Source organism: Typopeltis vanoorti, chromosome 7 (assembly GCF_054136105.1).
Source record: "Typopeltis vanoorti isolate ZY-2024b chromosome 7, IOZ_Tvanoo_1.0, whole genome shotgun sequence".
In the NCBI taxonomy this organism is placed as follows: domain Eukaryota; kingdom Metazoa; phylum Arthropoda; class Arachnida; order Uropygi; family Thelyphonidae; genus Typopeltis; species Typopeltis vanoorti.
The window spans coordinates 148,890,698-148,908,236 of NC_143555.1; the positions used below are offsets into that span (position 1 = coordinate 148,890,698).

Genomic DNA, 17,539 nt, shown 5'->3' on the forward strand with positions numbered 1-17,539 from the left:
ATTTTTGATAAAATTATTTAAGTGCAGAAAGTTTAAAACCACGCTACCGGCCAAGACGTCTATAGACGTGAAAGTTATCATGGATGCGAAGTGCATATTAAAATTATAATACCATTGATATTACATTGAAATATATGGTGGATACGAATCATATGAGGATGCGTATTTGATCCATAAAGGCCAGTGAGGTGGTTAAACCGTGAAGTGACAGGTGTGGAGGTGCACACCAACGACGCAGGTAGACTTAAAATGCATGCAGCGTACAATCTTCCCAGCATTCCACTATTGACATCGGATTTAGACTCCATCCTCGGCTCCACGGATTCCATGATTATAGCAGGAGACCTCAACTCCAAACAGAGAGCTTTGTTCAGTTCGTCAATCAACTCCAAAGGCCGTAATTTATTTAACTGCACGTTACTGAACTCATCAATAGTAGCTGGACCTACTGAGCCCACCCACTACAACCCATCAGGAAGTTCGGATGCACTAGACATCGTCATCCTCAGTAACATCAGATATCAATATCAGCCGGAGACATTAGAAGTGCTTACTTCAGATCATAATCTCATCCAGCTCAAGCTAGGTACTCAGGATCAGCTCTCTTTTCAACATTCTTTTATAGCATGGGATAAGCGCTCTAAGATTCCCCCAGATCACATCGACCCACCTCCTGTTATTCGCAAAAAAGAAGACATAGACTTAGCCGTAGGCAAACTAACAAGACAAATTAACGCAGTAATTACATCAATCACACAAACCATTGTCTTCCACTCATCCAGTCGGATTCCGGAAGAGATCATGGACCACATTTGGCTAAAAAGAAAGAGATACCACAACAAGAGAGCCCCGCAGGATACAACAACCTTAAACAACCTGAACAGAGAGGTTCGAGACTCTCCAGAAACACAGGAATTCCGAATGGGAATCCAAACTCGGGGAAATCAACCCAGAAGATAACTCCATGTGGAAATTTCTAAAAACTCTTCGTAACAAAAGACAACTCCTTTCCCCTATGAAGATTAAACATGGAATTGCACACTCAGATAAAGAAAAAGTAGAAGCCCTAATTGACAATCTGTAAAATCAATGCAGCTCATCTTACGAAAACTTAAATATTAATCTCATTTAAGTCAAAAAAGCCTTAAGACAGCCTATGGATGATTCAGAGCTCATCACCCCCATTATTCCAACAGAAATAATTAACACTATATCCCAATTGAGGAATAAAAAGGCTCCTGGTGCCGACGGCATCATCAATAGAATAATAAAATTACTCCCAGGTAGGCCATAATTCATTTAGTTAATATTACCAATTCCACATTAAGACTCCAGTACTTTCCTGCAGATTGGAAAATCGCGGACATCATCCCTCTGAAAAAGCCTGGTAATAACCCACAACTCCCCCAAAGCTACAGGCCCATCAGTCTTCTTTCCTGTCTCGACAAAGTAACAGAAAAAGTCATCCTAACAAGGCTACAACTAGCAGAGGACAAACATTAAATAATTCCAAATGAGCAATTTGGTTTTCGCAAAGCTCACAGCACAGTGCAACAAATTCACCGATTAACAGAACACATCATCCATGGTTTCAACTGGCACCTCCACACTGCTGTTGTGTTCTTGGATGTCGCCAAGGCCTTTGATAAGGTCTGGCATCAAGGCCTTATCTTCAAACTTATTGAAAACAACATCGCTAAGGTATGAGTTGATAAGTTTTACTAGCTTAATTGGGATGCTGTTTTCAATAAGTTTGGAGATAAGGCCTTGGTGCCAGACCTTATCAAAGGCCTTACATGCAAGTAAAGCTAAACGGAATTGTTTCATCAAGGCGCAAAATTCTAGATGGTGTACCTCAAGGTTCCCTTCTGGCCCCACTACTGTTCACAATTTACGTATCAGACATCCCTCTAAATTCAAGAACAACCATTACGGCCCTTTATGTCGACGACACCGCTATTGTAGCAAGGTCTCTCAGCCCTCGCCTGGCAATCAGTAGATTCCAAGGAAGTATCAACGCACTGGAAAAATGGTTCCCCAACTGGAGGATTCAAGTAAACCCCCTCAAAAGCTCAGCCATGTTATTCTCAAGAAAAAAGGTCTGCATTAAAGAAGACATCTTGCTCTCTGGTCAAAAGATCCCGTGGCAATCAGAGACCAAATATCTTGGGGTACTACAGGATAAGAAACTCCTTTTTAACAAGCACATCAATCTCATTGACTCCAAGACATCCAAAGTAATAGCTCAACTCTACCCAATGGTCAACTGCAAGAGTAAACTGAACTCACAAAATAAATTACTACTTTGCAGGATGGTTATACGTCCAGTTATCACTTACGCCTCACCAGCATGGAGTCACACTTCACGATTAAACATTTCAAAACGGGAAAGATCCAAAATAAGTGTCTAAGGATGATTTTAGATGCCCCATGGTTTATCAGAAATTTACAGATTCATCGAGAAACCGGCATTCCATACATCTCATCCCTTCTTTGTGATCTGGCAGAAAAATACTTCGTCAAGTTCGCATTCAAACCCGCTGATCGTACAAGCTATCAACTACAATGAAACAGAGCACTACAAATACAAAAGGTCGAAGGCTATTCTACTCCTACAGCGATCATAACTAATACAAGTGTCTCTTTGATGCAATTCCTGTTTGGTAATTGTTGTTTTCATGCCATATTTAATTATTTATTATTTTGTAACAGTAGTGATACATTTTATTTATTTAGCTTCTACAGGTGCTCGAAGAATTATACGTTATAAAACTTTACAGACCCCCATTGTTTAAAGATATTTCTCAATAAATTAAGGATTTCAGTGAAGTGATACTGCAATTGTGTTTTCTTACAGTTAAAAAAACATTTTGTTTAGAATTATGTTAATTATTAAATTTATTTCTTTATTTATACTTATTCATTTCATTTATTTTTTTTAATTTACTCATACTATTATATACGGTAATACTGGTGTTAGGATTTACGGCCACAAGATGGCTGTAATTATATGCAGTACTCTCTCTCTCTCTCTCTTCCGAAAGTTTTAATTCAATGATAACAGGAGCTTACTATCAGTTAAAGCTGAAGGATGGATCAAATGCGGGGCCACCTGTCATCAATAAAAAGTTAGCTGCTGCTAAAGGATTTTCGTCGATCCTCTTTGGAGAATAAAAGTCGTTAGTGGATTATTATTATTGTTATTGTCGTTGTTCCTGGTGGTGGCGCTGATGCTGCTATTGTTATATTATTATTATGTTATTACAGGTTACGCTATAATTATTTATTGTTATATTAAATTTTAGTGGGCTGCCTACATTATATGAAATATTATTGAGTGGTTTGCGTTTTTTTTTTTTTTTGCCTTCTCTTATTTCTCGATTTTATAACTCATCGGCTATTTAAAATAATAGATATAATTCACTGCTAACATTGAATCGCTCTTTTTCATGGATAACACTCAACAGCTTTTTCGTTCCATACAAATCAGAACTCATTCTTTGGTGGTACTAGTACTTTTTTATGGCAAGGTTTTTTTTTTTTTGTTTTTTGTATGGCATGAACGTCACCTTTTTCTGTTTACTGATTGTGTAACTTTCTTAGTTTGTTGTTCTGTAGTGATGTAGATATTTTAGATTAAATACAGTTCCACTGATTAGTGGAACTGTATTTCTCCTCTTTTAAAATCTTTTGTATGATTTTTTAAATTAACTTTAAAATTGGATTTTAAAAAATAGAGACGCATGGGTCTGTATACGTGATAGTCTTGAGGAATGAATTGGCTTTTCAATGTAAAAATGAGATTTTTTGTGTCAATAATATTTATTTAGCGTTCATTTTCTTGGATATTCTTATATTTTTTAAACAATATTCTTAAATTAAATATAAAATAGAATTAACTAATTTTAAAAATCAATTCTGTTAAATTAAATATTTTCTTACAATTATATTGTGAACATCACATAATAAATTAAATGAATTTATTCTGACATTCTCTACACCGAAAAGCAAATTTTGGGAAATTCTGCACACGGTCAAGATTTGTGAAAGTATCTTGCTTGTCTTCTTGACAAAATCCACTGCATCATCAGTGGACCATCGACTTTATTTCCCAAAAATGTCTTTTTTATTCTCTCTACTACAAGAAACTCCAAAGCCAATTTATTGATTAAAATCCTCGGCTGTTTTTTTTTTTCTCCCTGCTATTCTGTCATGCAGGGAGACGTTAAACAGGACAGCGACAGCTGAAGACAGAAAAATGGTTCAATACGCACTTCAGAACTCGCTAAAAATCAATCCAAACGCATTCACGTTCAATGCAAATCCTGTCGATTAAGTGTTACTAGGAAACCAGTGTTACTACCCGGATGTGGAGAACTTTATAAAATATCACTACGGCATCCATCTTGGATGACTTACTTTTCTGCTATTAACGCAGTGGTTCCATGTTTTAAAAGTGTGAACATACACTGCACCTATAAGATACCCCATTTTATATTTAAAAAAATTATATGAGTGTTTTCTTTACGTGCTGACGTTGAGCAACCAACAACAACAAAAAAAATTCACTTAAGAATAATTAATATCAGTTTTTTTTATTCGTTATCGTACATACGCTGTTGTTATCTTTATCGTGTAGCAGTTTCATATAGTTCAAGGTTGAGCAAACTGTGATATACTATTTAGTAATGTTAGAAAACTTGTAAGAATTTATTATATGAATTGTATCTTTTCCCATGTGTATATATTTTATTTATCAGTTTATTGATTTCTAGTATATATTATTATGTATACTGAAAATAAATTATATTCACGTATGTATGCAAATATCTTCTTAACTATTTACAACTGTTTAATCTCGTCATCAAGTGTTATTTGAATCTTATAACTATCGATTTTTCAATTTTAAAATACTAATGTTTAAAATTAAATTAATAAAAAGAAAAAAATTATATCTAAATAAAATAAATTAATAAATATTCTTCCTAAAATTATATAAAATTTCAAAAAAATAAAAGTTAAATAATAAACCATTTTGTTTTTTACATATATAAAATAATGGCGAAGTTCACTGTTATCTGTTTTAATTCGATCGAGGATTAGGAATCAATCGACCGTGAGATGTGGTGATTGATTCATTCAATCCAATACTCTTGGAGGGTGATGGATGGCAATGCTGTAGCCAATGAAGTTCTAACTGAGGCTCGGCTATTGCTGTTACCCTCCTGCCATGATCAGAGCTTTAATTGCTCAATAACACCTTATCCCTACACTGTCCTCTACAGATAACGGGGAATATGAAAAGCATTCTTGCTTCGCCCCTTTAAGCCAGTCCTTATAAGGACTGTTTTAATTTACTTTTGAAGTCCTTTCTAGGACTTCCAAGGTAAGGAATGACAATGCTGTAGCCTCGGCTATTTCCCGTTACCCAGCCATGATTGGAGCTTTTAGCTTTATAACACTCCATCTACACAGATTCTCTTCATTCAGATGACGGGATAAAGAGTCAAGGACTCAGTCCATCGCCCAGTTCTTTTAAGAACTGTTTTAATTTCTCGAATTAAATTATGTATAAATGTTTTTATGGCAAACTTGTGATTGTTCCTTATGTTGGGGAATATGTTGAAGAATATTAACTAACTTCGAATCGTGGATGGTTCAAAATTCCACGTACAAACTTTGACGGGAGGTAGAGAACACCACAATCAACCATATTCACATAGGAAAGTATGACCGGAAACGCCACTCGAAAGTGATAAGTGGAGTTGTTCACCAGCGCTCCAGGTGAGCAATTGGGCCTTCCTCATTCAAGCTTTTGACGTCGTACAAAGAACATGCGTCGTTTTACGAACGCTGAGATGGCAGACATGCACCTGGTTTACCATATTATGTATCCAACTACTATTGAACTGTTCAATTACGCCTAATAAAGTTTTTTTACACTACTTACTGCCTCGTGTTATTTCTGTATCTTTGTGTCCCTGTTAGTACCTTCCGGTGGCGTTTCCGGTCATGCTTTCCTATGTGAATATGGTTGATTTTGATGTTCTCTGCCTCCCCTCAAAGTTTGTATGTGGAATTTTGAACCGCCCTGTATATATTTCTCATTTAATTTGCACACACACACACACACACACACACACACACACACACACACACACACACACACACACACACACACACACACACACACACACACACACATGTGTGTGTGTGTGAATTAAATGAGAAATATAATCTCCAGACTACGTTGTAACATAATTTCACATCAGAATAAATATATAGTCTACTGAGTACACCTAAACCAGCAATAGCGATCATTATTATAAAAATGCTTACTTCGAATTCTAGAATGGCACCCATTTCTATGCCGTATGCTACTATAACCTACTGACTGCGAAAATATTTCATTTTCTTTCCGTTATTATTATTATTATTATTATTATTATTATTATTATTATTCAAATCAATATTATTATTCAAATCATTATTATTATTCAAATAATACATCAAATCAAACCAAACAAAGGCCCAGGAATAGATGGTATCAGACCTAAAGATATAAAGCAACATGCAACTAGTTTAAGTCCTATCCTACTAAAACTAATAAATAAAATATTTAAAACAGGACAGATACCAAGTATGCTAAAGACCGCCATAATTACACCCATATACAAACAAGGAAAAAGAAATTTAATCAGCAATTACAGACCCATAGCAACATTACCAATTATCAATCAAATTATGCAGCGGATCATACTGAAGAAACTCACAGCATACACTGAGATCTTTAATATTATCCCTTAAACACAATATGGTTTTCAGAAAAATAAGGGAACAACATCTCTCTTGGAAGACTTTACAGACGTAATTAATACCGCCTTAGACAAAAACAAAATAGCCATGGTAGTCTTTATAGATCTAACCAAAGCATTCGATACACTCACACATCAAACCTTGTTAGAAAAGCTGAGGCATGTTGGAATAGACGGGCCTCTTCACAGGTGGTTTACAAACTACCTCCAAAATAGAAAGCATATCACACGTATCGGATCAAACCGAAGCAGAGAGCTACCAGTAACCTGTGGAGTGCCACAGGGAGCTGTACTCTCCCCAACTCTATTCAACATTTACACGAACGATATTATTCAGTTACCACTCAAAGGTAAGATATTCCAATACACAGACGATACAGCAATAATATCAATCCACAATAACGCAAGCATAGCCCAAACAAATATGCAACATGATATAAATCTGATCATAGACTGGCTCACGAAAAACTCCATACACCTAAACTCAGAAAAGACAAAATTAATGATATTCAGAAATCCACTGACTCGACCAGTTGATAACAAATATATAACCATCCAACATCCACTTTCCAACACAAAAAACACACAGAACAGCAAAACCACTACAATCACTCAGGTTGAAACAATACGATATCTTGGAATTTACCTCGATGCAGATATGAACTGGAATAGCCATATAAAACATCTACACAACAAACTCCGAACAATAAGTGGCAAACTCTACAGATTAAAAGACATAGTTCCCATACTCCTAAAAACACTAATATACAAAGCACTATGCCAAAATATACTAAGATACGCTATAACAACGTATGCTTTCTGTGCACCCTACAAATTAAATAGATTAATGTCGCTACAGTACAAAATGACAAAACTCATCTTTTGGGAACAAAGAGAAAATCACGACCTTATAAACATTGCAATGGCAGAACACAAAATACTGACAGCAAAACATTTATGTCACTATGCAGCCTTGCTAAAACATTATTTCGATGCCAACTACAGGACAGTTAGAAATACATACCGTATAACAAGACCTCAGACTACTAATTATATCACATATAAATACAATAATCACTACGGAAAGGCCACGCGAAACTTCTACATCCCAGACATGATAAACAAATTACCTTTTGAATACAGAAACCTTACAAACTACAATAGCCTGAAAAGAGCTCTAAGGACATACTACGAACAAGAAACACGCACCTAAAATACCATACAAACTTAATGAAACACAATATATTCGCTCAGGCTTCCAGTTCAGCGACGCATCAGTACATTCCAATTTATTGTGGGGGGGGGGATGCGCGTGTGTGTGTGCGTGCGTGCGTGTGCGTGTGAATGCGCGCGCGCGCGAATTTCTCAATCATAGATTCCGTAGCATCCTAACATAGAAAAAAAAAACAAAAAAACTACATAATAACCAACTGGTGTCATCCTCAGATAAGCTTATATTTAAGCTTCGAGGATGAAAGGGAAAAAAAATTACTTCTCATCCAAGATGTATCCAAATGCATGTAATGTATGTATCACAAGAAAACCAATGTATGTATTATATGTAAACCAATGTACGTAATGTAAATATCATATGTAAACAAATGAATGTAATGCATATAATAACTGTAACAAATGTATGCAATGTAAAAAAAAAATAAAATAAAATTATTTTAAAAAAAAATATATTATTATTATTATTATTATTATTATTATTATTATTATTATTATTATTATTATTATTATTATTATTCCAGATTAATTCAGATTCATTGCAAAATATTAAGGTATAACACTTATATCACTACACAGTCATGGTAAAACATTATTTCAGTCCAACCTACGGAGTAACGAGAACAACATATCAGATAACAAGTTCACAGTCAACAAACTACGTAACGTACAATATAATAACCACTACGGTAAAGCCACCCGAAGCTTCCACATACTTGACATGATCAACAAACTGCCATTTGCCAAGAGAAACCTGGGGACCTACAATGAGCTGAAACGAGCGCTATATATATATATGAGCACATATCCTAACAAGATGGAAAATTACTCAAAAAATAAAAAAATAACGAAATTTTCTCAGACACCAATACAAGGACAGAAACACATGCTGCCTCCCCACCCAAGAAAGGTTTAAAGCAAGCATGTGCACAATGGTTGTCCATGGGCACATGGGCTAACTTCTACATACCAATCAGAAACAAAAATGCATTTATATCTTTATATAGTATCTATACACATACATATAAACAGTTAAATTGACACATGGCTTGTCCTTAATACTGAAACGAAACCACCGTAATCTAATACCTTCCTCAGATAAGCTTAGAACAGGTTTTGAAGAAGACATCAGTAAAGCTACCCACCGGCACAAATAAACCAAGAATTCAGTGCAACAATATCAGCAACAATCATGGACATTTATTAAAAATGAATGTTCTCAGTACTTTATATTGAACAGTAAATGTAATAACGTTTTATAACAGTCTATGTAAAAATCGCATTGTGAAAAAGTGAAATAAAATGCATTCACCATTTCCTACTGCATGTTAACAAAAAAAAAAAAAAAAGAAACTGCTAATATAAATTGTGAATTAAAATAAACTAAATTGAAATCTAAATGTAAATGATAAAATGCAGAAATAAAAATTATTATTATATTCAAAGATCATGGTGCAAAGAGATAGTTGATGTCATACATTTGTCATTGGTATCTTTTATCCTTCCCTAACATGAAGACCTCTATAAAATATCACGTTGCTAATATTACAACAAAAAAGTCATGAATTTTTGCATACCACGTGATCATATACCATTGCAGTGATTTATGGGAATGGGGAGAATTATTTCGAACAATTGCGGATGTAAACGAATTCTGTTTATTTTTTTTGAGTTTCCCGACTGTGTGAGGTTTCCATTTTCCGGTTATTCCTTTCTCTCTCTCTCTCTCTCTCTCTCTCTCCTTTTAACAAAGAATTTTCTTGTCACACATTATTCCAAAGTGGGATTTAACTTGTATTATTAAGCCCTGTTTATCGATGTGGAGGCCAGTCCGGTTGGCCGAATAGTTGCTATCAGCTCTAGAAACCAACGGGGTGCAGGTTGGAATCCAGTTGACGGTATGATTCTTTGAACTAAACTCTGGGATTGAACTGTATGCTAGTAACATTTTATCAGAGAAAAATCACCATTCCCCCTCCCTACAATTCCACTTCAAACAACAATGCTTACCTTTGTTTGCTTCAGATCCAAGGGTTTCAATGCCAACTTCTTTTTAACTCTTAAACAGTTAGTGCTTCTCCACCCACCTGTGTCTTGTTCCTTAACTGTAAGCGTATACAACAAATTTCAATCATTTATCGCATTGTATCTCCACCCCTATTGCACCTCAATTTCTTACGACATCAGCGAGAGATAAATTTGTGTCTATTGTTCCATTTCCATGCCAACGATATCTATGATTACTGCAATCTGTTGATTTGCTTAGCTCGTCAACAATGGAAAGCTGTCTGAGTAGCCAATAGGGTCCACAAATTGTTCGTTCCTCCCCCCCTCCCCTCATTTAAGAACCAGTTTATACAATATGGAGTGTTTTAAAAATGTTTCCACTGTTTTAAGTAAACAAACTATTGTATTGCACACAAGAGAAACTGCGAGTAGAACTGATAAATATTCTCATTCCAATGTTATCTCCTGTACCCACGCTGTCTACAGCGGTATCGCACGGATAAACCAGCAGATTATGCTGAGTGTACAACTAAACACAAAGCATAGATTACACCCACGTCAGCACTTATTACATTCAGCCTCTATTTCACAACTAACTTGTTCTATAAACGTCCTCTAGGTTCTCCATGTCGTCGTAAATAACCTGTGTGTCATCCGAGCATCACCTACATTCAGACAGAGGCAACATCACCAATTTTTTCCACTCTAGTTCGATATCCTTCGAAGCGTTTTTTTTTTTTTTTTTTTTTTTTTTTTCCATGTTGATAATTTTCGCCTGGTTGCTTCTGTGGCACAGTTTTTAAAACAACTTTTATCTCAAATGCTTGCTTCCCATCAAGCGGTGGGGGGGGGGGGACTAAACTGTGACTACGGCAGGATCAATATCTGTTGAACTACAAAACAAGTTTTGTTGTTGTTGTTCACAAAAATAGTCTGCAAGTTTGCAGTCCATTGACCCTCCCTATTATAGCAGTACCTGATAAAGAAACGCGCGCCAGAGCATCACAATAAAACTACACACAAATGTAAAACAATTCTTTCGTTGATGGAGGAATCAAAAGATGGGGAAACAATTCGTATCCATAGTAATAAAGAAAAACTTTTAGTCCTACTCTCGGACCAGAAAGCTAAATCGAAATACTTGCCAACAACAAAGATAAAACTTGTAGCCAAGATAATGTATCTTTATACACCTCTTTTTTTATTGAATAATCAAACTTTGTATATTTCGCTAACAAAAGCTTGTGTTTTCTACTTGTCTTTGATGAAGTAATGCAAGTCGGTCTCGGTTTAATCCATTCGATTTAGCTGAGCTTAGTTCACGAAACCTGTAAAGAATAGAAGTGGTTCGCTTGCATCGCGTGAAGGTAAATATAGGTGATGCAGAGAAGCCACCTGCTCCAATGACAGCTTTTGTGATCTCGTCTATAATGTGTTTCGTATATCCATAGAACATCCATTTAATTTAATGTATTGCCACGAGTTTGGAAAGAATGACATTGCTGCAGTTTCACGGATATATCTAGGAATGAACTTTTCTGTAGCAGTTCAGTGCCAAGGAAATATACTTCATTCTTATTGGAAGATTGCCCTTGTCTAACACGATTTCATTATGGAGGCAAATAATGCCTTGTAATTTCAGAATAAATTGGACAGGTGGATCGTCTTTCGAAATATAGAATTGCTATTGAACATTATGCAGTGCTGTATTGCAGTTGTTTACATATTAAATTAATTGGATTTATAATATTTTATAATTAAGTTATATATTACAATGAATGAATGGGTCGGTAACTAGCTGATCGGATTCGCAGTAATAACCAATCACATAAATTTGTAATCAAATATTTCCTCTTTCAGTTACTAAAAATAAAATAACAAACAACTAACAAATTATTCTTTCAATTTTTTTTCATTAAAAATGTCACGTGATTTAGTTTTCTGCGTATTGAGAAGAGAAACCACGGCTAGTTATTCTTCCTCAAAAATCCTGTTTTCCATAAAAGCATTTTTCTCTCTACTCACGTGAAAATATGACAGCCTTCAATGGCATGCTTAACACACCCTAATTAACTATGGAGTCATATCCACAAATGAAGTAGCTCGTAGTACAGGGGTCTAAAATGCGTCAGAAGACTTCCAAATCACCTAGCAAATAATTCTGCTATCACTTATTCTGATAGATCATGCCTGGAAGAGTCTGAGTATGATTATATACAGGGAATGTGTTCGAAAAACTGGATACTTTTTGGTGAAAGACATGATAATGATGAGTCATTCATCGCCATAGTGTATGTTTGGTAAGTTTCGGATATTACCAACATGAAGAACATCATCAAAAGTAAACATCATCGTCGCCATCGTAGAGATAAAAAATTCCACAAGAAAAGATATTATCCCCAAAAATAGACAAAATGTCAGTAAGCAAACAACAAAAATACTCCCAAAATGTGATACCATAAAATTGTCCACGTTGACTTCATTTTTACACACACACACACACACACACACACACACACACACTAAAAACCTGCAGTGTCGTGTTATATTATAGTTTTTGCCGATATGTGTATTCATAAATGTAGAATTGCTTTATTTCACATTAGCAGTTGAAACAAAGCTTCAAAATGTCAAACAATAAAACTTTCAAGCCATATCTGCAGCAACCAGTCTCGATATTTTAACAACACGTTATCCCATGAGAAAATTTTCGATGACTCATCTAATTACTAGCAAAATTCGCTCATCAACCTTTTATCTGATACGTCATCAGCTTTAAAAAAAAAATCTGCAGAATTTACAAATTTAAAACTTGGTTCGATAATTTACTGTAAACCATATAATTTATAAAGTTAGAAAAACTATAAAGTACTAATTAATTAAGGTTCATCTTTATTCAATCCCCCCCCCCTCTAGAGAGTATGTATGTCTCAAATTCGATAGTAGAAGATTATAAAGATTATGTTTCATATCTTTTTTCATTATTTTATCTCTAACAATTATCGAATGGCCCACCGAGCAATTAAATTAAATAGACAATCAAACTGTATGAGATAAGCAAAAGAGAGAACGAATTAATAATTTTATTTCCCAACAATTAATAAAGGCCTGTGTGGCTCAGTGGAAGTGGCTTGCATTCTAAGATGAACAGAGTTCGAGTCTAGTCGCCGATTGGAGCAATTTTTTTTTCTAAGCCGTTCTTCGACTGTTCTCGAGTTATTATTATTATTATACAGTATGTCACCTCCAGGGAGTCCAAAGACTCATCGAGGGAGAGTGTGCCAATAGCATCGAACGATATTTCTCTTCCAACTACTAACCATGCTCAAACTTGCTTTTTTTTTCGTGAGCCATTAGTAGCAGAGGCTCTACAAATCGACCAACCTTTAATCTCTGACACAAGCAAGCGGGTTTTTTCTCTCGAAACTCGGGTTTTTCGTCCCGTAAACTCAAGAAAATCGACCGTAGAACCCACATTATTTCAGACAGTAACATATCCTGTTAGCCTTAGGTACCAAGAGATGGCAGCACTTGTTTGCCAGTCTCATCATCGCTGGCTGCCTATAATTAGTGATAGTCATGGGCCAGCTATCTCTGATTGGCTACAGGTAGAGATTGAACTGCCCACTTAGTCTGCAAAAGCTAGATAAGGTTTAAAGGCCTCGCTTACTCCCTATAAGGGAATAGATGGTTAGTTTATTATTTTATTTTGTTAATAATTACTTACTATTTTATATCTAAATGATCTTGTACTCTCGTTTTTGAATATGGATCATGGCGAGATAATGGATTTGCTGTTTCTTCAGCCTACAAATGATCCGAAATAGAAGACGTTATACAGGATGGGATACACTGTTCTCCTCTCAGACATTCTCCCTACTTTTCAAGCCCAGAGGACCCACATAAGAGCTTTTCAACCGAAGCTGATTTGGCTGGCCTCATACGGAGATGGGGAAGATTTCTTTTTTTGAAACTTGGGTTGGTCATCGTGCCAAACTGGTAATCCGGACAGGCAAACACACGCAGTTAACAGATATAACCCTACTTCATACTTAGCATTCATTGTCTTCAGATACTTGAGATATTTTGGTGGACAATTGCAACTAAAACTCAAACATAATACAAAATTCTCTCTAACTCGCGAACTATTCCATCCCTGGAACGCGATATCTGAGCAGTACCAAATAGAACCCGCCCAAAACTATGTAAACCATCAACCGAACAAAATTCACATCTAACCCCCCGCCCCGACTTTCTATCTCTTTCTACAGCCATCTGTTTTACTCTGCTTATCCTTTATCATAACACAAAGACTTATTTTTACGATGCAGGCATTAAACTCGCAAATCCAGAACAGGAGCTAAGAGCAGTAGAAAAGCAAACACAACAACGTGTGCCCTCTGACCTTTCCACACTCGCATGATTGCGGGGGAAGAAGAAGAACAAAAGATGATGTTCGTCTTGGTTGAGTTCAAGTATTCAGACTACCATTTAATGCTCGCCTGACCTAATCAGCAGGAACAAGGCAATCCTAATTATATAAGTCTTACACGGACGTCTCGTTCGTTCGTTCGTTCTGTCTCTCAGCAGTGGAAAAACAAAGCGTGTCGACTTGTAGCAAATCCCAAAATAATTGAGTCATATTTTTGTAAGATGACAAACTAATTATGTTAAGCTCGTATCTCCGTTTCAGTCGCTCCAGCAGACTTCACAAATATCGAGAGACTTGTACAAATATCGGTGAGGGCTGTTGCAGCTTCGCTAGAGTTAACTCTGCTACAAGCCCTCGACTCGTTCTTAAAATGTCAATGAAAGATTACATAATTTACTGTAAATATAAGACGCGATTAACTCTCTCAGGAAAGTGGGATTAAAAGCTTTCTTTCCTCTTTACTTATTGTAAATATTTAGAAAATTCTTAGTTACAGCTCTGACAGCTAAACTACTGAGATTATTAGATAGCTAAAATTTCTTTCGGAAGTTAGGTGGTGCTTGTATCTCCCTCAAGGCAGATTTGCAATATGCTGTACTATAAGGTGATAATCAGTGATTAGTAAATTCTAATAGAGACAAACTGCACTAAAATAGCTCGAGATTGTAACAGGCCAATAGGCCTACTGCTGTATAATCATAATGATACATACTACACCCACTGTCCAAAAAGAAACCGAACTTTTCAAAAATAGAAGAAACTAGTGGCGCCACCTGTTGTATCTTGTTGTTGTCTAAAGCGACAACCTTCATTAGTGTTGTTCCAACTGTTTATGACATTTGTTTCACTAGAAGCCGAGTTCTAGTGCCAAGAGTGACAATGTGATTTGACGAACTGTCGGAAAATGAGTTTCAAACAGAGAACTGCGATTGACTTTTGTGTTAAACTCGGTAAACGTTTTTTACCGAAACGCATCAAATGCTTCAAAAAGCATACGGTGATGAATACTTATCCCGTACTCAAGTGTACGAGTAGTTTAAGCGATTTCAAAGTGGTCGTGAGACGCTTGAGGACGACAAAAAAGCCGGTCCGTCCAAAAACTGGACTGGGCGAAGAACATCCCAAACGTGCGTGATTTCATCAAAGAAAACCCGAAATCCTCCGTGAGATTGATTGAAGATGAATTGGGGATTCCAGAGTCAACTGTACACAACATTTTGGGTCTTCGTAAATTGATTCGCGATTCGTTCCCCTCAAGTTGACCGACGACCAAAAAATGTATCGAATTGAACACTGCAAGGACTTCATTAAAAGCGCTCGTAAGGACTCAAACTTCCTTGAAACGATCGTTGTTGGTGACAAAACGTGGTGTTTTGAGTATGAGCCAGAAAAAAGCGAAGAGTGCTGAGTGGAGACCATCAGAAGAGGAGCATCCGAAAAAAAGTCGCTTGGAGAAGTCAAAAGTAAAGACAATGCTGATTTGTTTCTACGATTCCAAGGGCATTGTCCACAAAGAATTCGTTCCGCCTGGCAAAACGGTCAATGGTGAGTTTTATCTCAAAGTTTTGAAGCGATTGATAGCGAGAATTCGTCACGTACGGCATGAATATCGTGCCAAACGACCGTTCGTCAAAACGCAGTCACTCTTGGCACTATAACTCGGCTTCTAATGAAACATGTCATAAACAGTTGACACAACACTAATGAAGGTTACCGCCTTCGACAACAAAAAGATACAACAGGTGGCGCCACTAGTTTCTTCTATTTTCGAAAAGTTCGGTTTCGTTTTGGACAGAGGATGTAGACGCATTATACTATACAAAAAACATGTCAGATAGAGTTGAACTGCTGTGTTCAAGCGTCCTCTTTGCTGCAATTGCAGGATGACGAAACTGCTCAACATATCCCAATGAAGGGGAGCTATAACAGTGCAGTTCACTTGTCCGGTTCGATGGATTGTTACCAAGAAAAACTGCTCCACGATGACGAACCTGTCCTTAAATTCTATACATATGACCTTAGCGAATCTAAGAGAAATTGTTGAATTTTCTTTTATTATTTGAGACCTCCAGAGAGTCAATGACTCATCGAGGGAGGCTGTAAATCACCCAAACCAGCTATCATACCTTCCCTTAAATTCATTTACACTAGATGCATTCACTACCCCTAAGGGCAAATTAATCCACTCAGTCACTGCTCTCTGGGAGAGAAACCTAACTCTTACCCCTTTCTTGACTGAGAACAACCTTAACTTCCGTGGATGCGCCCGTGTTCTCTCTCCGCCTTCCATATAACGAAAAATTTCATCAGTTCAAATCCTATAACACCCATTCAAAAGTTTATAGACCCCTATCATATCACCCCTCTTTCTCCTGTTAAGCAGAATCTGTAATCCACATACTCGCAATCTGTCCTCATAATCTAAATCCCATAATCCGGATATAATCTTTGTAACTCTTCTTTGCACCCTTTCCACAGCTTCTTTATCCCCTTGGAACCCTGGAGACCATATCTGCGCATAATAATCCAGGTGTGGTCTTATCAAAGCCTTATAAAGCAAAATGACTGCCTTAATCCTTACATGTCAAGGTTCGCTTCAACATCGCAATTATCCTCTGAGTTGTATTTGCAACTTTTGCAATGTGACCTTTGAACTTTAAATTCTTATCCACCAACACACCAAGATCCCTTGCCTCCTCAGTTTCTCGTAGCATAACCCCGCTAATATAATATGCCGCTGGAACTCTACTCACGCCAAAGTGTATAACTTTATTACTAACATTAAACTGATAGCCATTTTCTTTTGCCAAGATTTCCAGTCTATTCAAATCATTTTGTAATTGCTGAATATCAGCAGCATCCCTGATTGCCCTGCCTATCTTCGTATCATCGGCAAACAATTGCACATCTGATGGTAGACCCTGCTTGATGTCATTAATGTATAGATTGAACAATGGCATAAGGATTGAACCAAGGACTGAAATACAAGGGGTTTCGGTAGTTTGAGTGTTTACTGTTCCTCGAACATGCGCTTCGTTACTTCCTATTCCTCGCC

At 36.5% G+C, this 17,539-nt stretch overlaps 1 protein-coding gene across 2 annotated transcripts in view; it reads right to left on the reverse strand.

Moving 5' to 3' along the window:
* LOC150105185 (uncharacterized) overlaps positions 1-10,209 on the reverse strand; it is a 33,527-nt gene extending 23,318 nt beyond the window's left edge. Inside the window, exon 1 of one of the 2 annotated variants that reach the window (XM_090396189.1) lies at positions 10,056-10,209. The gene's annotated coding sequence lies outside the window, so the exon portion shown is untranslated. The remainder of the gene's footprint in view (positions 1-10,055) is intronic. The other variant, XM_090396188.1, reaches the window with a different exon arrangement.
* Between the last annotated feature and the right edge of the window lie 7,330 nt (positions 10,210-17,539).